Here is a 23,579-nt window from a genome sequence, read left to right as displayed (position 1 = left end):
TGTTTTTCTCATGGCAGGATTTCAGGCACCGTGACAACTGTTGAGGAAGGTAGTTTGGGGATGGCTTTATAAGGCAGAGTGACCATCTCAGTGGTGTCACCTGTAGGGTGCTAAGCAGAATCCCTGACCCCAATCACTACTCATACTTTATGGATTCTAAAAAGCAAAAGAGTGGGAAACTGTTTCTTGCCATATCTTATGATCCAGACAAGTCAACAAGAGCTCAGTTTGCTTGATGGGATGAATTATTTTGGAGATCCTTCCCTCTTTATTTGTTCCAGTTCCACTCAGTCTAATGTTATTGAAGCAGTACAATGTGAGGTGAATACAAACCTAGTTTTACAGTTTCAAATTGGCCTTCTAGGAATAATTGGCCATACAAACTTCTCTGGAAAAGCAGCTAGATCTTTTAGATTTTGTTTGTGCCCTGACCTCATTTCCAAGTCTCACCTTTTAATCACCCTTGTGACATAGGTGAGGATTTTGGTTGCTTGCCTCTTGTCTTCTCATGCAGTACTGATCCTCTTCCTCTTGGCTCTCTCAACCACAAGTGCCTAATTCTCTTGGGCCTTTAGTCTGACCCAATCCACTATCAAAGCACCTTTACTTTAGGTATTGGGCCCACTCATGTTAACACTTTATAATTTACAATGCTGTTCCTCATGTAGTCTTTCATCATACAAGACAGATACAATATAAGAGTAAGTGAGCCTTTCTCAAACAGTTGAATCAGAGCCTCTTGAAGACAGAAAAGCCTTCAAAAATGGAACAGTTACTGCTTTCTGCTCTTGCCTGCTTCTTAAGTTATATGTCCAGAGGAATATTGTTGGTCTTCAATGGTGGCATTTTGGATAATGTAACATGTGATGGGAGGGAGAGGCAGCAGAGACGCTTCAATCATACGACATAGGCAGCTAATAGCTTCATCTCCTCGGAAACCCAGCCACATTCACAATGAAGAAAAGGGAAGCATCATGCTACGGCAGCGGTTCTCACCTTTACTTACGTATTGTAATCATTAGAGGTACTTCAAAAATACTGATGCCTGGGTCCCACCCCAAGGAATTCTAATCTAATTGGTCTTGTGTACAGCCTGGGCAGCCAGCTTTTTGGAAGCACCCCCTGAGTGATTTTTAACATGCATCCAGAATTCACAAGCATTGTGTTACAGTATAACTTTCATTGCTTGCTGACAAATGGCTTTCTATGTGGGATGCCGCCAGCAACCTCTTGATGTAATATCAAGGTTTGATTGAATTTTCCTCTTTCAAAAATCATCTTTGAAAAAACAGGCAAGGGTTCAAAATGATTAGCGATAGTTACCAAGCTGAATCCTGATACCAAACTTTCTGAATGAACCTCAACTAGTACTCTTAGTAATATTAGCCTTTATTCTCTAGCATTAGTTACTAAACTTCGGATATAGCTAGGGTGACCAACATTGCTGTTGCTGGGACTGACAGGATTACCAGAATGTGGGATTTTGGTTTTAAAACCAGGCAGTACTGCCTGGCCAGTGTTGCTAAGTGGTTGCGCATTGACCTAAGATCCAGGAGATCTTGGTTCAATTCCCAGTCAGGGCACATGCCCGGGTTGTGGGCTCGATCCCCGTGGGGGGCTTGCAGGAGGCAGCCGATCAATGACTCTCTCATCATTTATGTTTCTATCTTTCTTTCCCTTCCTCTCTCTGAAATCAATAAAAACATAAAGAAATAAAAATAAAACCAGGCAGTACTGGGAAAATCGGGATGAGCAGGTCACCCTAGATACATTGAGAGGAAGATGTGAGCCATACTATTTGCACGCTCACATTTTGAGAAAAACAAATTGGGAGACTGTTCAACATAGAGACTAAGCTTTTTTTCTAAGAATTGAAATTAATTCTATTTAGTTGGCACAGTTCTACAATGGCTCAAAAGTAGCAAAAATAACCACCAAGCTCCACAGTCTCTAAAGACTTTTCAACCTGGACTTGTGTAACTACCTTGGTTGGAGTTTGGCTTTTGCCTACTGATGGTCAAGAGGCACTTAGGTAGTTTGCATGATAGGTAGTATCAGCACAGAAGTCCAATTGTAATCCAAAACCCATAAAGAATCCATCTCATCATGTGAGTGTTGAATAGAATTGAGGATGGATCTGAAACTGACTATCATGTGAAAACTCTTTTCAATTAGAAGATACTCACAAGTGGCAAAACGTTATGTTGGTATGTACACATCTGATGCACGCGACTCAAGTCTGTTTTCTATAGGACAAAGTTGTTCTGTTAGTATCGGGTGGATAAGGTTAGAGTTGAGGGATGGGCCCTTGGCAAAGTTAGAAGGAATGCAGATTTTAGTGTACTAACAAATGTATTTTTAGAAAAAATTATTTATAAGGGATAAAAGGGTTTTGTAGTAGCCTGTGTATCTTGAAAAACAAAAAGATTATTTTATATAGTAGTTAAAAAATTGACTTTGGAATCAGGCGGATGGGTTCAAAATCTGATTCTACTTCTTAGGACCTTGTAATGTGGCCTTGGGCAAGTTATTCAATCTCATATATACAATTATATTAATATATTGTATTAACTATTAATATATTATATAAATATATTGTATATATTATATAAATATATTAATATTACTATATTAACCTCATACATATAAGAGAGAATCATACATCTCTTGTTGACTTGTTTTGAGGAATGCATGAAATAATAGATATAAAGCAGGGTTTCTCAACCTCAGCACTATTGGGTGACATAATGTTTTGTTGTGGAGGCTTGTCCTGTGCACTATAGGCTATGTAGCAGCATCACTGCCCTCTATCCACAGCTACCCTTCCAAGTGGTGACAACCAAAAATGGCTCCTGACATTGCCAAAAATCTCCAGGGGTTGGGGAAAATACATGCCCTTAATTGAGAATCACTGGATATAAAATGATGAGTGTCAGGCCTGGAATATAGTAGGCACTCATTAAGTGGCAACTATTATAATTGTTCTAACTTTGATATAGTAACTTTTATAACTTTTCTGCCTCACATCTCCTGTGTCTACTAGTCCTGCAAATCTCTTTTAAGGTTACTAATGTGTTACTCAACCATTTAAACATCCACAAACTATTTAAAATAGCTAAATTATAAGTGAATATTTGTCAGGAATGGTGTAATTTGCAATTTTAAGGCACTTAAGGCACAATCTCTTTCTTAATCTAATTTATTTCCCCTCTCCTGACATGCATGCTGTGCAGAAACCTCAACTCCTACTTCACTGATAAGTAATGGCAATCATACATTGTCCAGAATATAATAAACGTTCAAAAAATGTTTGTTATGTTTGTTTCCTTCCTTCCATCATTCTCCAAAAGCTCATTTAATTCTTGGCTTCAAATATCTCTCATATTCACATTTTAATTTGAGCAATCCAGTGGAGTTCTGGTCACCTGATACATCAAATGAAGTACAAATAAAAACCAGGGCACTCAACCAGCCCAAATCAGTTTATTCTTACAATTATAATTTCTGTATTTTCCAGTTGAAACAGGGCTTTCTAATCAGTGAGGCTTCATGTACCAGGCATCTCTAATTCACTCACGTCTTTATACCATGTATGCAATTAGCCAGCAAGTATTAGACAATTTCCCTTTAAATGTGTCTCATGGATTGACTTCTTTCTCTCTTTTCAGCCTTCCATTATTCTGCCCCATCTCTTTCAATCCTTACATTGCTATAATAGACTTCTTCCTAGTTAACCCTCCTGACCTCCATATCTGCCATACACACTCCTGTCATGGCCTGGGGCTTTTCATACACTAGACTCAGTAAATATGAGGACACCAATTCACTCTCCTCTCAAGGATCTACAGTGGTTACAAATCATCTGCTAAGTCCAAATTCCTCTTTCTGACTCTTTTCCTTCCTTCTGGCCCTAACCAACTTTTTTAGCTTTTACACAATCCCCTACTGTTCTTCTATACATCCTACTTTTCTGACTTGTCAAACTTCTTGACTTTTCCTAAATACATACTACTTTATTCCATTGCTCCTGTTGACTCCTCTACCTTGAGAAAACACAATCCCTTATGACTGCTAGAAGCCTAATATTACTGAACTAAAGTGTTACTTTTTCTCTTACTCTGGTAGAATTCTTATTCTGTGCCTCCTTTCTTTCTTGTTTGTACTTAAAACATTCATTACTTTCTTCCTGGTGTCACGTAATGTGCACATTTGGACTGTAAATCCCCAAGTGATCAGAGACTTTTACTCGTTCATCTTTATAACCCCTGAAGCATACAAAAAAAGTGCCTGGAATGCACATAGTAGGCATTTGGTAATTAATCTTTGAATTGACTTGGCCACATCTGTTAGTTCCTTGCCCACCCTATTCCCTATGTGCCCACTCTTGATCTCTAGTTCTTTAATAGTCAATCAGGCATTTCTCTGAATAAAATCCAGCTGGACACACTTAGCTTTGGTGAGACTCCCAGTTTCAGTAGAAACGTCTTCAGGGTGTCTGCCTAATTTCGGAGACTCACTGTAATCTGGTTATCCAATTTATATAGCCTAGCTTCTCATTTGTTTCTAAGCATGTGTCCTCTATTTCACATTATGTTAAATCTTTCATCTCAGTCTTTGTTCACACTATTGCTCATTCCAGAAATTCTCTTTCCTTATTCTGATCAAATCCTCCCCAAACTTCAAATCCACTTTGCTTTATTCATGATGTCATCTTTGACTATTTAAGCCCATGTTTATCTCTCCTGTGTCTGAATCCTTTTGTCAGAGATAACATATTATGGTGTTCTCAAATTCCTTCATGCATATGTCTTGCTTTCCTCAGCATTGGTTCTTTTGAGCAAGGATCGTGTCTTAATCTCCTTTGGTATAGTGTTGCTGATTATTAGATTGATAAAACAGAGCTATTTTCTTCATTACTAATTTTTTATAAGTAGAAAAAACTTGAATCCCACAGCCTACTTTTGCCTGTAAAAGAACAATATAGTCAGATTTGTGGGAAAACCTAAAGATTGGTAAATATTACTGAAAATGGTAATTTTTTTAAAAAGGAAATTTTTGCACAACTTAATCAGTTTGTCTGCAGTTAATCTAGCTGGCTGTCTTGCAATAGGTTAAGGCAGCTAGGAGAAAAAATACATTTTAAATGATTGATTTTTGAAGTCCTACAACTAAGGCTATAAAAACGAAGCCACATTGAGACTGGTAGGAGGGGCGAAAATGCAGAAAGTGCTGGTCTCACACCCACGTCTGGAGGATAAAAATCGGGAGGGATATCTCAACTTTGGAGGTCCCCACTGAGGAGCCAAGGGTCCCACCCCACATCAGGCCCCCCAGCCCAGGGCTCCAAAACCAGGAAGAGAAGTCCCCATAACTTCTGGCTATGAAACCCAGCGGGGACTATGGCTGAGTGAGATGGGGGCTGCCAGAGTCCCAGGCATTCTTTTTAAAGGGCTGCACCTGGACTTACTGGGACTCACTCCCCCTGAGCTTCAGCGCTGCAGCGGTAGCTCGAAAGGCACCAGGACACATAGGGAGAAACTGAATTGTCTAGAATCAGGGCCAGAGCTAGAGGGGCAGCTTTCTCCCACACAGAAGTGCTGGCAGAAGCCATTGTTCTTTTGCTGAGTCCTTCCCCCACACAAAACCAGTATCTGGACACCATATCTAAGTCTTCATCAACCTGGCTATCACTGTTTGCCCCACCCTGGTGATTCCCTGAGACACCCCACCCCACCCAACTTATGGGTCTACCTAAGCTGTTTCCAGTGGCTTTTCCATGTGAATGCCCTGTCTTGGCTCATGCTTCAGACTTTCCTAAAATCTCTCAAACAAATAGCATCTGGTCTTGGCATGCCCTGTACCTCTTGTTAAGTGGCCCCAAGCCTGTCACTAGCAGCAGCAGGCTTAGTCTGCAGCTTGGCCTCTCCTGGGCACCTCCTCTGAGCCCAGTACAAGCAGAAACTATCTGCAGATTGCTTTGTAGCCCATGCTGAGAGGCCCCAGGCAGCGGGCCCACCTTGGCCTGCACCTCCTGGGAGGCCCCAGAGCCAGCACACTTGGTGGACAGTTTCAGACCTTGTCAAAGCACTACCTAACTACCTCCACAAGTGACACACTCAAGAGGCAGACTCAGTGGGCACCAGAGCCCCCCCCCCCTGAAGTTGGTCCTGCACTGTGGGGTTGGCCCCTGCACAGCTGATCCTCCATGGTGGTCACAGCCAGTCCTCTAAGCCAATTGACCTGGGGGTAAATTTCTCCCATTGCTGTATCAACAGCAATCAAGGCTCAACTACAACAGAAGGGTGTACACAGCCCACATGAGTGGGAGGGGACCCACCTGGAGGGCTCAGCTCAGGTAAACAGGGAGGCTGTCAAGGCTCAACTACAACAGAAAGGTGTACAGAGCACAACTGGAGTGTCCAGCTCAGCTGAACAGGGAGACTGTGCCACTGGACACCTACTACATTAGGCCACTTTACCAAGCCCAGGAGATGTAGCAGCTCTACCTAATACATAAAACAAACACAGGAAAAAGAACAAAACAAAATGGAGACAAGCAATCTACTAGATGAGGAGTTCAAAACACTGGTTGTAAGGATGTTCAAGGAACTTAGTGAGAACTTCAACAGCATGCAAAAGGACATAGAAACCATAAAAAAGAACCGGTCGGACATGGAGGATGTAAAATACAGCATAGGGAATATAGTCAATAACATTCTAGTAACTATTTGTGGTGTCAGGTGGGTACGAGGTTTATCGGAATGATCACTTAGTAAGTTACATAATGTCTAATCACTGGAATGTACACCTAAAACTAATATAATATTAAAAGGATTGAATGTTGGGGGAGGGCTACTTATGAAATATGGCTGAACAAGGGCACCATAAATTAGACTCATCATTTTTTAATTATAAGAGAAATAATAAAACTTAAGTTCCTGGTGATTAGAACATTCTAGGACTAAGATCTATGTGGATGATATTTGGACTCTCATAAATTTAGCTCTTTCATAGAACTAAATTTAAGGGACTGTTTGGAATGTTGAATAACTAGGCCTGGTTTAACCCAGAGAGGTGTGCATAAGCTCTACATATGACACAAGGAAAAGCTGAAAGGCAGTGTTAAACATAATCATAGTGTAGCTAAGGCTTTGTGTGAATTGCACACTGTATATTCAGGATGTGTGGGGATGGAGGATATTTCTCCTCTTCCTTAATTTATTTATTTTTAGGTTTATTTCTTAGTCTTAGGAATCAGTTTCTTCTTAAGCATTTTGTTATTTTTCTAACATAATTAACTGGTTATGTTAACTGCATTTGAATTTTCCTACTGTTGCTTTAAAACCACTGTGATAAACTATGCTTTGCCCATGTCAGAAGGCAGATGAGATCAGACACTTTATAGAGGTCTGGTTTGCTTCTTACAGTCACTTATTTCTATATTTTTTATATTTAATGAGGGTAAAAAGTTGCACGCTTTCTTTGGTCTCTGTTTTGTCTTTTCCAGCTGTCACAGAATGTGAACTATTTTATCATCAAAGTTCCTCCAAAAGCCTTTAACCCTCACCAGTCTCTAGCCAATGCTTTAATGGGTCACTCCAAGCATCATCTTCTTATGGCCCACCAGAAGCTAGTTACAAGAATATCTGACTAAAAATATTCTCTCAATTTAATAAAGTTTTCTGGTTTAAAAAATAAAACACTTAAAAATAATGGCCATACGGAAACTTGAACATGAATGTTCACTGAAGCATTATGTCAAGAAATATAAACAACCCAAATGTCCATCAACTGATGAATGGATAAACAAAACGTGGTATATCCACACAATGAAATATTATTTTGCACTAAAAAGAATGAAGTACATGGATGAACCTTCAAAACACTATGCTAAGTGAAAAAAGCCAGACACAAAGGAAAGTGATCCTATTTATATGCAATGTCCGGAATAAGCAAATCTATAGAGATAGTAGATTTGTGGTTGCCAGAGCCTGGCAGAAAGGATGAACAAGGAGGGACTACTAATAGGTATTCTTTTGGGGTGATGAAAATATTCAAATTAGAATGTGATAATGGTTGCACAGCTCTGTGACTGTACTAAAAAAGTTTAAATTGTACATTTTTGTATGGTATGTAAATTATATCTCAATATTTTAAAAAAATTATAAACCCCCTTTTGAGAACAGAGCTAGATCCCAATTTCAAATATAGATGCTCCTCCACTTATGATGGGTCTGTCAGGATTCAACCCCATCATAAGTTGAAAATATGATAAATCAAAAATGCATTTAACACACCTAACCTACCTAGCATCATAGCTTAGCCTTACCTGCCTTAAACGTGCTCAGAACAATTACATTACCTACAGTTGGCCAAAATTATCTTGCTTCCACTGCCCAGCATCACAAGAGAGTGTCATACTTCATATCGCTAGCCTGGAAAAAAATCAAAATTAAAACTTCAAAATATGGTTTCTACTGAATATATATTGTGTTCACACCACCATAACGTTGAAAAATCATAAGTAGGACCGTCATAAGTTGGGGACCGTCTATATTGGTTTTGCATTGGAGTCTTCACAAGTGGGGATCTGAAGTCTACATTATGACAAATTCCTGGGTGATTATCATGGAATTAAAAGATACAAAAAAAGATACACACCTTGCAGTGTTTTCATGAGATATAACTGCAAAAGTCTCCCATGAGGGAGAAGTTGTAGCTACTCTCAAGTAAATAATACTCAACTTCTTTGTTTTTTCTGTTCTTATTGTTGTAGTTTGGGTATTTAAGTTTTGGTGGATCTTTTTTGGTGTGTCTATTTTTAAGTTTCAGATGAAGTTTCTTTTATTCCCCTGGGAGAGATGGTGAAAATATAGGAACCACTAATACTCTGCTCCCTACAATTTAAGTTAGAGAGTTGTTATCACTTTCACTTCTGAAGTAGAAAAATAGTTAATTTTTTTTTCCTTCCACAGCTAAGGGGAGGAAACCAAGCTTCAGCATCATAAAGCAAGTTAGAACTGTGAGTGAAGTTAGAACTTAGGTTCTTGGCCTTGAGTGGCTTATGCTCGCTCAGCTGTCATTGTACTTCCATCTGTGGTACTGATTTTCTAAAAGACATAGAATAACCATATACCACATTCTAGCTCTATAAAGAAAAAAATCTCTCCTACCTATACCATTTTAAAAATGAAATTTCTCCCTTATATTATGCCTACCCAGAAGGGAGAAGAACAAAAACAAATTCTGTATAATGTTCAAAGCAGTGGATCAGTCTTATTTGGGGGCTGAATGAATCTTTGAATATCATTATGGAAAAATCCTTTTCTAATCAGCAATTTCAGCTGATCTTGGTAATTTTATTATCCAAAGTAACTGATCAAAGTGGATTGGCATTTAAGAGGTGACCGACAATGGGCTAATCTCAATAATCGTATAGAACAGATTTAGGGAAATACTGGGCAAACAGAATGAATATATAAATCTTGTATATGTTTCACGTTGCTGGAGTTACTGTGCTGAGAGCTATCTAATAATTTGTGTTGTAAAAATGTTAGATCACTTCTCTATTATAACTTTTTCAAATAAAAAATGATATATGCAGAGAATAGTTTAGGAAGTTTTACTCATATACGAGAAAGTCATGTATTTTCTTATTTCCTTAAAATGGAAACTAAATGTATAAAATTTAAATGAACAAAGGATGGAGTTTAATGAAGTGTAATTATCTGAAATCTGATTTTCACATGAGAACAATTAGAAGCAGTCACTGTTCATATAATTAATAAAATTCAATAAATATTCATTCATCACCTCTGGTGAGGCCAGGAAGTATGCTAGGTAGGCATTCTGCTATTAGATGAATAAGACATGGTTCCTGACCTCGAGTCCAGTGGAGGAAGTAGGCAGCTTCACTTACTCACAAACTATATCTGTGATGATAGAGTATGGTTCTAGGTACTGGGAAAAAATACTTGGAAATGAAATATTAAGTTAGGTATTTGAACTTTGCAAAATTAAAAGCTAAAAATCTTATCTTTCATAAAAGTCACAATAATATATAGGCTATGATAATAGCATGAAATTCCAAATGCTATGTGGTAAATCATGTTGATTCTTGGATAAACTATCTCCTTAATGTTAATAGTTGGACATAAAGGTTGAAACATGTCTTGTTACTCTTAGAGAGTTCTGCACATTTTCTTCATTTTCATGAGTTGAAATTTATAATCTTAACATTTCGTTATTACAGTGCTTGACATTTAATTACTGAAGCCTGGAAAAAGAAAAAAATAAGGAAAACACCATCAAATGTTAAAAGTCCTCAATAATCTTTACATTTCAGTAATTCAAGAAGTGTCTGCTGAAAAATAAGATTGGTAGAGAGATTTTTTTCAAAGCCTTGAGTCTATCATTAGTCTACTAGAAATAACTTTTGTAGGTCATGCTGCCCTTTGCTTTGTGAGTGGCATTTTGCTTGTGGCAGTTAGTACTTACTATCTCTCCCTGTAAGTCTAGCAGGTGGCAGACTGACGTTTCCTTTACCAGCACTGCTTTCTTCCCTTCCTTCATTAGAAAATTTTAGATCCTGATAGTGGATTTAAGTAAATATATAGTTGCTGTCCTGTGCATTGTAAGAAACAGCCTACTGGATGCTCCCTTTCAGCTCTCATTAGTGGTAAAGGAGAAAAATTACAAGTAGGCTTTCCCGAATCTGCTTAGAAACTCAATTTCAGAAACCCATTATGGGATCAGGCCCTAAACTGGGTAAAATACAACTGAGAGCAACACAAATGCAATTTAAAAGTGGTCTTAATTAAGGTGGCTAATGGAAATAATTTCCTTTGGGGAAAAAACTACATGGAAAGATAAACAAGGCAAATATGGCATATGACATTTATAATTTTGAAGCATAAAGTAAATCTTACAGTACAAATTTTCAGTTTCCTCCAAAACATTTTAGCATAAAGACAACTTGAATAATTTTTGAAAACCAAAATTCTATTCCAGCTACTCATCTTTTGTTTAAAAGAGTAGACTTGATTTATAGAACATTTTTAGGTTCACAGCAAAATTGAGCTCCCATGCACCCTCTGCCCACGTGCATACATGGCCGAATCTACTAGCTACATCCTGCATCATTTATTACCATAAATGAACCTACACTGGCACATCTTTATCACCTGAAGTCTATAGCTTACATTAGGATTAGGATTCACTGTTGGTATTGTGCATTCTATGGTTTTTGACAAGTGTTAATAACATGTATCCACTATTAGAGTATTATACAGAATAGTTTCACTGCCCTAAACATCCTCTGTGCTCTGTCTACTCATCCCTCCTTATCTACTTTTATTTATTTATTTTGTTTCAAAGATGAGTGATCCACCTTTTTAAAAAATATATATATATATCTTTATTGATTTAAAAGAGAGGAAGGGAGAGGGAGAGAGAGATAGAAACATCAATGATGAGAGAGTCATTGATCGGCTGCCTGCTGCACGCCCCCGACTGGGGATCTAGTCCACAACCTGGGCATGTGCCCTCACTGGGAATCAAACCAAGATCTTCTGGATCCTAGGTCAATGCTCAACTGCTGAGCCACATCAGCCTGGCTTCCTATCTACTTTTAAAAAACCAAACTGTAGCATTATTCATGGTGGCCAAAACATGCAAACAACCCAAGTATCCTGCAATAGAGGACTGGATAAAGAAGATGTGGTGCATTTACACAATGGATACTACTCAGCCATAAGAAAGGATGAAATACTGCCATTTGCAACAACATGGATGGACCTCAAGAATGTTATGTTAAGTGAAGTAAGTCAGTAAAATCTAAGAACCACATGATTTCACTCATATATGGGATATAAAACTGAAACTCATGGATACAAACAGCAGTGTGGTGGTTGCTAGAGGGAAGGGAGTGGGGAGTGAAGGGGATCCTAATATGTGGTGATGGGAGAAGATATGATTTTGAGTGGTGGGCACACAGTGCCATACGCAGATCTTGTAATATAGAAACCCACACCTGAAGCCTATATGTTCATATTAACCATTGTCTTCCCAATAAATTTATTTTTTAAAAGTGGGGGGAAAAGCTTGCTCTATATCTCTTATCTGCCGAATCCAGGGTTTCCAACCTTAGACTCTTAACATTTTGGGCCAGATAATTCTTTTTTAAAGGAAATATCTTGTCCGTTGTAGGCTGTTTAGCAGCATCCCTGGCCTCTACCCAATAGCTGCCAGAAGCACTGCCACTCTCAGTTTTGACAGCCCCAAATGTCTCCAGACATTGCCAAATGTCCCCTGGGAGCGGGTGACAAAATGGTCCCCTGCTAAGAACCACTGATCTAATTCAAGACATACTCTACTTTCAAAACAATGTCTGTATTGTTCTATTACAACTTGTACGGTTAGTCATTAAATGCTAGTCAGCAAATATTTCTTCTACCTACTATGTACATGACCATCGACAGCCAAGAACTATTAAATTTTTCATTTATTAGAAGTGTTAGGTCAGAGCCTGAGCTGTTCCAATAAATGTAAAAAATATATATTTATTAGTGGTAGCCATACTAAACTTTGAGTCGTGGTTAATCAAATCAGTTGAACCATCTTCATGATCTTGTGACCATTCACAGCAGCATGAACCCAGAGGGAAAATGCATTCATTTGTTGCTCGTTAAGACTGCTTAACTGGACCGGCTATGCTATGATGTGGTTCAGCAGTCCCACACAAGATATGGACTGTGCCCCTACGGGGAAATAGTTCTGAATAGCCAGGGGAAGTCAATTCTATACAAATTCACTCCCACTCCACCTCCATTTCCACCACCACTTGCCTGTGATAGCAGGGGGCTTGGGTCTGATTTCCATGGGTGATTGTTCTAAGTGCCTCAGTTCTCTTTTTAATTAGCTTCTGTACATAAAGGGAGAGTTGATAATAATCAGGAATCCTTTCTGATTTGGTCAGTACCTGTGCTGTTCTGCTCATTAAATTGGAATGTAACTGAGCAAGTACAATTTGAGATTTTATTTGGAGATTTTCCTTATAAAGATTTGGGCATTAAAGCAGTCATTTTGTTTATGAGAAAATGAGAATAGGAAGTGAAGTGGTGGGCCATGGGACATCATAGGAAAACAAATTCTATTGGCATATGGCTTCAAATGATTCCTCCTTCCCTTTTTTTTTTTTTCCCGGACAGACTTATTACAGTCATTTTGATTTCTCCTCCTCACTTTTGTTTATTTGGCTTTTTTATGATGACCAAAAATATATAAATTCAGAACTGACTCATTAAAGACAGTTTACCACATTTCAGTTTTTATTTCCAAGGTACTTCTTGGAGAATATGTGGCTATTTATTCCTTAGTTCTTAGACTGAACTGATATGTATATTCCCCTTTGTGGACCTCCTAATCAGTCTTTTCATCTGTAAGTAACTTGAAAGATTCCTTTCAGCTCTAATTGTCTTTGATCCCTTGGCTATTACAATTAATTTGGACTGGACCATGATGCATTCTGGGACCTCAGTAGAATGGAGAAGAGGAATGGGGTAGAAGAGAATCTTGGAAAGGGCCTGACTGAAGTTTTATGGACTAGCTTCAGTTGTAGGACTGTACTTTCAAAATTGTGGTTAGCACATCAAAACAGAGTTCATAGGAGGCAAACTTGGGCTTTATCCAAGGGTTGATCAGGTGCTGAAGCTGGGTTAGGGGAAAGCAGCAGGCTAAATATTTGATGGTAAGACCTGGCATCAGATGCCCTATTGGAATTAGAGCAATACACCAACAAAAAGAGAAAGCCATACAGAGAGGGATCCAGCTCCCAAAGACAATGAGAATAGAAAGGATTTCTTAGAGAATCAGGGCCCTAGCTAATCAGCCTAGAACTCAGGGGAAGGTCTAGCATCAAGTTGAGGATTATAGCCCTAATCAGGAAACCAACACAAAAAACCAATCACAGAGGTTAGCCCAAAACTGTTGCCTTAGGGAAGAGGAAATGGTTCAGTGAGTACGTGCCAGATACAGAGGACCTGGGGCAGCAATATCTATTCTGTCATTCCTATGAGCAGGATGGAATGCCTAATAATCTGCTCTCTTAGGCAGGATTTGGCTCACTAGATGTAGGAGGTAGGATGTTCCTAGCCTCTGTCAGAGCAGGGTTAAGAAAGGCAAGGATCATGGACAATGGTGCGGAGAGGGATTGAGGAGGGGGAAGAAACGGGGTGGAACAGGTCATTGGGGAGAAAAAGGGACATCTGTAATATTTTAAACAATAATAAAACTTAAAAATAAATTAATTAATTAATTTAAAAAAAGAAAGGCAAGGATCAACAGAGTCCACTTCATGTACTTTGTTTCACTCAACTCCACTATTTGCCAATGCTTAAACAGTCACAAAAACATCATACTCATTGATTGCTAACTTGTCTCTGCTATGACTTCTACTTCTACCAGAACTGAGTGCAACCTCTTAAGGAATTAAATATGATCAGGCACTAATAATCGGGCTATGAGATTTCTGTATATCAGTGGAGTTTATACACTAACCCCTGGCAAACTTTTTTGTAAAGGTCCAGATAGTAAATATTCAAGGCTTTGCAGGCCATAGAGTGTCTGTCATGAGTACTCAAGTCTGTCATTGGAGCATGAAAGCAGCCATAGACAACATGTAAACAAGTGGGTGTGACTTTGTTCCAATAAATCTTTATTTATGACCTTGGAATTTGAATTTCATAGATTTTATGCATCATTAAAGTATTATTCCTCTTTTGATTTTTTTAAGCTTAAAAATGTACAAATAATTCTCAGCTTGTGGCTGAGGCCACAGGCAGCAGGCCACAGTTTGCAACCCCTGTATTAAAAGAGATGACTTATTTAGTGAGCAATGATCTACCTAATTCTGCCTAAGAGGACTCCAACACCACAGTCAGGGCCACAAAATCTTACTTACAGGATTAACATTGCTCAAAGCTCTGGTGAAAATCAGGCTACAGACAAGGGAGATTATAAGACACTCTACTTATTATCCATTCATAAAGTCAATCTGTTTGATGGTCCTGCTTTATTTCTACATTTTGTTCTGGTAATAAAACTCGAATGTGGCTGTTATTGATAAATCCACTTGAGTTGCATTCTAATTCCTATACAGATATTTTCTTCTATGTCTGAGTTTCTGTTTGGCACCCAGTTCCTCTAGAACTAGAGTCTTACCATGACTTCTAACCCAAAGTGCCCCTGGAGATGGAAACTTCAGGGTTCCAAATGGACTCTGTTTGATTACTTTGGTTATGTTTATTCAGCTACCTTATTTGGCACAGACTAACAGATTGATACTTTGGGAACCACTCCAGTTTTCTTGTACAAATATTACTTCAAAGCCAAATGTATCAACTCCTTAGTGAATATATTTGTAAATTGGTAAAATGGGTCTCATTATTTTACATTTCCATAAACTCTACAATTCTTAATTATAGAGCAAAGAAAAGATACCTTCAGCCACAAAAGAAACATGGGAACATACAGAGGAAACCAAGGATACCGCTCATCTAACTAGCTTCACCTTCCAACTTTGATATACTTTCATTGGTTTCAAACCATATGCATGGTCCTTTGTTCACTGCTTGGAGCTTGGAACTCTAATGAAGAAATAAAACTCTTTTCTTCAGTTCTTCAGTTTGGATATTAAGAACTTTTTCTCTAACATTCAGACTTAGGGCTACAAGATTTTTGCTTAACCTCATTTATCATAGATGTATCTTACATCTGTACCTTCTTTCTCCCATAATAAACATTCCAGTGATATGGAAGGGGCATATAGGGTCCCTGCAGTATTTATTAAGATGAGAGAAGCTGGAGTCTATTTAAATGGTGATGGGAATGATCCAGAAGACCACAGGAAATTAAAGATAAAGGAGAAAAAGAGGTGATAGTGTAAGATTCTTAATAAAGTGGGAATAGGGACACTTCATCCATAATATCACTAAGCAGCACGAAGGATGAGGGTGCAAGAATCATACAAAGTCTTTGTCATTTGGATTGCTCCCTTCCCTGGATTCTGTAAGAAGGTATGTTTTTTCTTCATTTCATTTTGTCACTGCTGTGTAGGCTCAGGAGGAAGCATCATATGTTGGCTATCTGCTGTGCATGGCAATAAAAGACTTAGTAATAGAACTGGCTTGGATTCCTAGGCCAGTATTCTTTCTACACACCATATCGTTGTTCATGAAAACAGTGTTGTTTTTAAAAATACTCTCATTATTTTTTGATTGCTGATTAAGAATTTTCTCTGCACCTCAGTACATTCTGTTTGATTTGAAAATGTTTCTGCATATGAAATTAATCTAAGGAACAGGATACTCCTTGTTCAAGTGTTTGGAGGAGCCCTGTGGCACCCACTGCCCCTCGTGTCCTTTTTGGCACCACTAACTCATGAGTAAATACGGAGGAAACCAAGGATAATGTTAACATAACCAGCTTCACCTCCCAACTTTGATACTGCTTTCATTGGACCAGTGGCTTAAAATCATTCCTCTGGCTCCCGTTCACTGCTTGGAACTATGACTGAAGAACACACAGTCTTTTTCTTTATTATACACATTTATATTTATAAATTCCCCATGAGCAAACTCAATAATGAGCCCATAGGGAGTATTTATAAATTCTTTATTAAGTCAGTACTCTACAGGACTCATTGTTATCTTTTGACTACTTCATCTACCAGTTTTTTAGGATATGAGTTACCCATTCATGTGTTAATTTCTTTTCATCCCTCATAGTGTGTGTGTGTTTCATTGTTCTCGACCCTTATAACTCCATTCTGCTTTAATAGAACCCTATAAACTTTTTATGGACATTAACTTGCTCTTTATTTTTCTCTCTGATAATATTGGCTGAAAGGTTCTTGTGCGACATTTTCTGAGCCTGTGTTGCTACATGGGCTATCTTCTACTTTCTTAAACTTGAAACACTAAAACTCAAAAGTGTGAAATAATTTTCTATTGGTCATGTCCAACCTTTCTTTCTCTGGTGGCAGCTTGCATTCTGACTGTAATTCCTGAGAGTCATGCCAAAGGTCTCCACTGGCAGGACTAACACTGTGAGGGGAGCCATGCAATGAACAGGAAACTAGCACCAGAACTTTATTGATCAGTCCTATAATTTCTTAGTGAAAATCTCCCCAAACTCCAGATGGTCCTTTCATTTTCTTATGTTTTTATTCCCATGAACCAATGTCTTTTAGCATCATTTTCCATCACAAACAATAGTCAAGAACTCTGACTGGCTCTTCTTCCACCTTCTCACCTCACACAAGGACATTCTCACTTGAACCACCAAGTTCATAGCTTTATGCTTTGTTTCAACAATGTTGGCTGCTGCCTCTTAAGCTTACTCTTTATATATTTCGAGTCCATGCTGCTATCCTTCTGCTGCTCTTCCCAATATGATATCACACATCAGCTGTGACTAGTGTTGTTGGCCATGGCTGGACATGACCAAAAGAGGCCTCAATGAGGACCAAAATGGTAAACTCTTAGATCATGTAGTATGGGTGCAAAAAAGCAGAGATTGCCCCAGTGTTGACACAGCAAGAACTTCAAGGACCCAGCATATATATCAGGCCTGGGTGATATGACTTCCAGAATAGGGGAATTTGTGCCTTCTATAGAAGTATAAGGTGCCTCTGGGTGCCAAATACGAGGGCAGGAAGAGTGTGAAATATAGCAAGCCAAAATTCATACCTCCCCAAACCTGTTGGGTATTTCCCTCAGTGTGGGATTAGGCCTAGTCTACAGAAATTAGGGCATGCCTCTGAGAGAGTCAAAGGAGGCCATGGGCAGTCAAGTTAACACTGGTGTTTTCATCTCATTTGTATCCTTTGGTCTGCTGATCTATCTTGAGAGGAAGCCTAAGTAAAAGTGACCTTTAATGTGAACCAGATTCCATGATTTTGCCTCATGGAACTGGAAATCACTTTTCCTTTTCATATTTTCACTGATCTGCAGACCTTATCGGCAGGTCTCCATGATAATACATAGAGGAAGGTGTTCTATGGGAGGTTCTGCTCACTCCTCCATTCACATTCATTTCTCTTCCCCATCCCCTTTATTCTAATTTCTCTGACCATTGATCCTGGGCATGCTACTGCAATGACAATGAATACAATTTATTATTCTTTCAATAAATGTTTTCGAACACCTGCAATATGCCAGGCACTAAGGATATAGAAGTGAACAATAAAGGTAAAAACCCTGCTCAAGCTGACATTTGATAGTATGTCAGGTGGTAAAAAGTGATATGGAGAAAGTAACACAGCAAGAAAGCAGAATAAGGAATACTTGAGACTACTTTAAATAGGGTGATTAGGGAAAAGATCACTGAAAAGGTGTCATTTAAGGAAAGGCCTGAAGGAGATGAAGGCACAAGTCACATACTATCCCAGGGAAGATAGTTTCAGGTAGATAGAACAACAGCTGAACACTCCCTGAGGTGGGAGCAGGCTTATAAACAATCCAAATTTCCATCACCAGATGAATGGATAAACAAAATGTGCTATATCCATGCAATGAAATTATTCAGTCTTAAAACGGAATGAAGTACTGATACATCATACAATATGGATGAACTTCCAAAACAATATGCTAAGTAAAAGCAACCAGGCACAAAATGCCACATATTGTACAGAATAAGCAAATTTATAGAGACAGAAAGCAGAGTAGTGGTTGCCTGGAGCTGGAGGTAGGAAAGCAGATCAACTGTAAATGGGCATAAACAATTTTATTGGGATGGTGAAAATGTTCTAAAACAAAATAAAATTGAGTTACACAATTCTTTAAATCTACTAAAAAGTCAGCAAACTGTACATTTAAATGCAATAGATAAATTTTATGGTATGTAAATTATACCTCAATGAAGCTGTTTTGTTTTTTTTAAAAAAGTAGGCCTTGCTGACTGGCATTCTAGAGCTTTACTAGATTGGGAGAACTCAGGATATAATGCAAGTGAAGGGTCCACTATCGAGGAACAAAAGTGGAGCATTCTGGGGTAGGAGACAGAGAGAGAGAGAGAGAGAGAGAAGAAAGAAGAGGCCAGATACCAGTGTCCTCCCACCCCACCATCATATAAGGGTAGAACCTGTGTGGAGAGTGAAGGTTTGACAAACATTTTCCAATCAAGTTTAGGAAAGGAACTGAAAACAAGGCGGAGCCTGGCCAGGCGTGGCTCAGTGGTTGAGCATCGACCTAGGATCCAGGCGATCAGGGTTTGATTCCCGGTCAGGGCACATGCCCCGGTTGCTGGCTCGATCCCCAGTCGGGGGTGTGCAGGAGGCAGCCAATCATGACTCCCATCATTGATGTTTCTATCTCTCTCTCTCTCCCTCTCCTTTCCTTTCTGAAATCAATAAAGATAGATTTTTTTAAAAAGAAAAAAAGAAAAGAAAACAAGGTGGAATTATGCTCAATTAGGTCTCTGGAACTCTGAGTGTCCCCTCACTAACAAGGGATGATTATAACATAAATGGATACAAGGCACATTGAAGTGAGAAAGCGACTTATGTATTCCTCAGCTCCTACCCAGTATAGACTGATCGAGAAGTTCTCACATGTTCCCAGTGGAAGACATGGAAAATAGCTGAATATTAACAGCCAGCAGGCCTTCCATGGGTCAACTTCCATGAGGAGCAAAGTGAGCAGAGGTTGCAGGAGGACAGCTTCATCCAGGAGCTGGACAAAGAATATAGCTAAGATTTAGAAGATCTGAAACGCAGACAGGGGAAGGCATGGGGTCAAGTCAGCAGGGTGGTGAAGAACCCTGGACCTAGATGGGCTGACAGCATAAACCCTACATTTTACAAGCCCTGAATTTCATCATTAGATGCCAGCAAGATGCTCAATGTTGGGGGAAGGGGGTTGCTAACAGCATTGCTTTAGAGATCAATAAAGAGCCACACAAGGATGTCCATGTCAACTGGCTGCTCCTTCTTTCTTGTCATTTTGGGGAGGAAGGATGTAGAGGTGAAACTCTGAAACACTGAAAATTATCCAAAGGGACCAAATTAACCGAGAAGATAGTATTTTTATTGAAATATATTTGATATATAACATTGTATACAATTAAGGTGTACAGGATGTTGATTTGATACATTTATATATTGTAATATGATTGTCATTCTAGCAATAATTAACACCTCTATCACATCACATAATTAGCATTTCTTTTTGTGGTGGGAATAGTAAAGATCTAGTTTCTTAGCAAGTTTGATGAATATAATACAATATTGTTGTTTATATACACTATACTGTGCATTAGATCTTCAAGACTTGTTTTTAATGAAAAGGGACTGAGTTTCCTTCATGGATTAATATAGTAATAAAATGAGATGACTTACTTCCTAGTTGAGCACAGTGGACTAAAGCCTATACCTGGCTGCTCACTCACATTGCCACAACTGAAGCAGACTCTGGGGAATCAGATCAAGCTCTGTAGAGTTCTAGGTAAGGTGCCAACATTTTCGACATTGAGGATTTGATCAAGATTTTTGTAAAGAAGCTAAAATTAGGAAGATCTGAGGCTGGATTATATAGTTCTTCAAAAACTCAAACCTGGAGATCCAGGTGGCAGAGTAGGTGGAGTTAAACTCACCTCCTCTCAGAACCAAATCGGAATTACAACTAAAATATAGAACAATCATCCTGAATAACAAACTGATGATGATGACTAGCTGAACAGAAGTCTAATAACCAAGGGCTTACAGAAGAAGCCCCAAAGTCCCTCTAATAAGTGTGGAGTCTCAACCCCAAGCTAGGCTCCCCAGCCCAGAGCATGAGAGCCACGAAGAGAAGCCCACAAAATATCTGCTGTGAAAATCAGTTGAGATTCTGTCCCCCAGGGAGAGAGTACTAGAGACACAGGCACCCTCTTAAAGGGCCAGTGCACAAAATCTCATTCACAATCACTCATCCCGTGCTCCAAAGGAGGGAGGGTGGCTCAAAGTGGAATAGTTATGTGAGGAGAGACTGGGTTCTGTGGCTCTGGGGAGAGAGTTGAAGGGACAGCTGCCATGGTCCCTGGGATGAGTCCATCTCCCACACCACAGATGCCATTTTTCATGGGTCTAGCACTCACCTCCATATAGCTTCCGCTTGGAGGAATGCAATAGCCTCACCCTCCAGACTTCCTGTCACCCCATCTTGTGGAGCTTTCACCCTGGGGAGGAATCCCCTGCCTGGGCCCAGGGTATAAAGGTCCAGGCAGACTCAGGGGGTGTTAGAGACAAGAAATATATGGGTATGGGGTGGAGGCCATCCCTCTCCACTTTGTTCAAGCCTGACTGCGCTGCTACCTCATGGGTGATCCTCTATCCTCATCCTTCAGACTCCAAGTGGCCCCGCCCTGCCGAGCTCAGGCTCTCCAGGAGATCCTTGCACAGTTCAGCGCAGGCTGAGTTGTGTGGCTCTAGGATGAAGGTTATTTTTCCCTCAAATACACAAATGGTGCAGAGCCCTTCCTTGAAAAGGCCAATTTTTTTCTGTTTTGGCCTGATAAACTCTGAAAGCTCCCTGAGACTGTGCCCCACTACAAAGATCTATGGGCACCCTGCGGGTGGCAGCTGACCTTAGTGTACCCTGGGACTTTTGTCGAGTGACTGCAGACACAGCAGTGGCACCAAGTTTGAATCTGTTTCAATCTGGTGAGCACCACTTGCTTCTACCTGGTGACTCACTGAGAACCTACCTCACACAACTCAACTATCACCAGAGGCTCTTTCAGGGACTGAGCCTAACAGGCAGCCATCAGGCAGGGACAAATCCTGGGTTTCCTTGGGCTTTTTGTTGACCTGCCCCTGGGCACTGTGCTGGTTGTGAGTCACAGGCAGTGTCTGACATTGACTTGCACTGGAGCTCCTCCCAAGAGGCCCCAGAACCAACACACCCAGTGGCCAGCTTCAGACAGCATCAGAGCAGATGCAATTAACCTCACAAGCAGCATATCCAAAGGGAGATCTTGGCAGACACAAGACCCTGCTGAGGAAAATTTTGCTTCATGTGGTAAACACCCTCATAGCAGCTTGTACACTATAGTCAGAGTTGATTCTCACAGTCAGCCAGCCTGAAAATCGACCCCACACAGGCTAACAGCAATCAAGATTTAATTACGGGATCCAAGATGGTGGTAGAGTAGGTGGATATTACACTCACCTCTTCCCAGGACCAAACTGGAATTAAACTAAAATATGGAGCAAGCAACCTGAATAACCAACTCAAGGCTAGCTGAAGAGAAGTCTTATAATCAAGGATTTACAGAAGAAGCTACATTGAGACTGCTAGGAAGGACAGAGATGCAAAAAGGGCTGGCCCTGCTCCCATGGGTGGTGGGTGAGGCTCCAAAGGGAAATCTCAGCTACAGGGGTTTCCCTGAGAAGCATGGGCCCTCAACCCCAAGCTGGGCTCCCCAGCCCAGAGCACCAGAACTGGGAGGAGGCACCCACATAACATCTGGCTGTAAAAATCAGCAGGGATTCTGTCTGATACAAAATCCATGTTCTTTCCACAAAACCATGCAACTATAATAATCAAATAATGTGACTTTATTCATGAATATAACAGCTTTTCAAAAGATCCATCTTGGTCAACCTTGTACTCTTATTATTTCAAAATTTTATGGGTCTTGACTTCAAGAATGCCTTCACAGTCTGTGGATCATTGTTTTTTGATTTCTCTCAATGGTGGTAAATTTTAGTTCTTTGAGGGTGGATTAATTTTTTAAAACTGGAAAAAGTCATTTTATAGGATTAAATGTGATTAAGTTGGGTAATATAAGTTGAGCAGAAATAAACTGTATTTATAATGTAACAAGTTTATTTCCCTGCCTGGTTCATATACTGGTTCAGTACCTAAAGATTTCATGAGTTAATGAGTAGATGGGTAAACAAATCTCCCAAGAGAATCACACTTTGACTTTGCAGGTCAACACTAATTAGGAGATATAGGTTTAGAAATATCTGTTTTGTTCATATCATTGAGTTACTCATTCACACCATATATCTGCTAGCAAGACTTCACAAAGATCTGTTAGATTAACTCAAAAGTAACACAGGTGGTCCTCTCAATAATAAATTTCAATTTTATGTCTCATAATTTACTCTCAGTCTGGCATCCTTCTGGTAGATAAAACTCTTAAAAAACAGACTAACCATCAACCAGAAAGATTTATGACCACAATGTGCAGAGTGAATACATGATAAATACAATTTAGGAGGAGTTCCTCATTTTATCTGAAGAAGATAAGAACATCTGAATCTCTACCCATTTTTATAACCTAATATTTTTTTGTAAGAGTAAGAGTTTTGGAAGGATCTGTTGAGCAATAAATCATTTTTTCATTTTTAACCAAATGCTTGATTTGTAGACATGTTACTTCTTGTTAATTTTATAATCATCTGATTTTTAGAGAAGTTAGGAATCTGTAATTAGGCTATAAAAGATTCAGTACAGACGATTTTTATGCAACATTATGCATATAATGGGATAGAAAATAGCCTAACTACTACAAGACAAACATTTGTAATATTT

This window comes from Miniopterus schreibersii (genome assembly GCF_964146895.1).
Source record: "Miniopterus schreibersii genome assembly, chromosome: X".
NCBI lineage: Eukaryota > Metazoa > Chordata > Mammalia > Chiroptera > Miniopteridae > Miniopterus > Miniopterus schreibersii.
The sequence above is the reverse complement of the archived record's forward strand: the minus strand, read 5'-3'. Positions refer to the sequence as shown.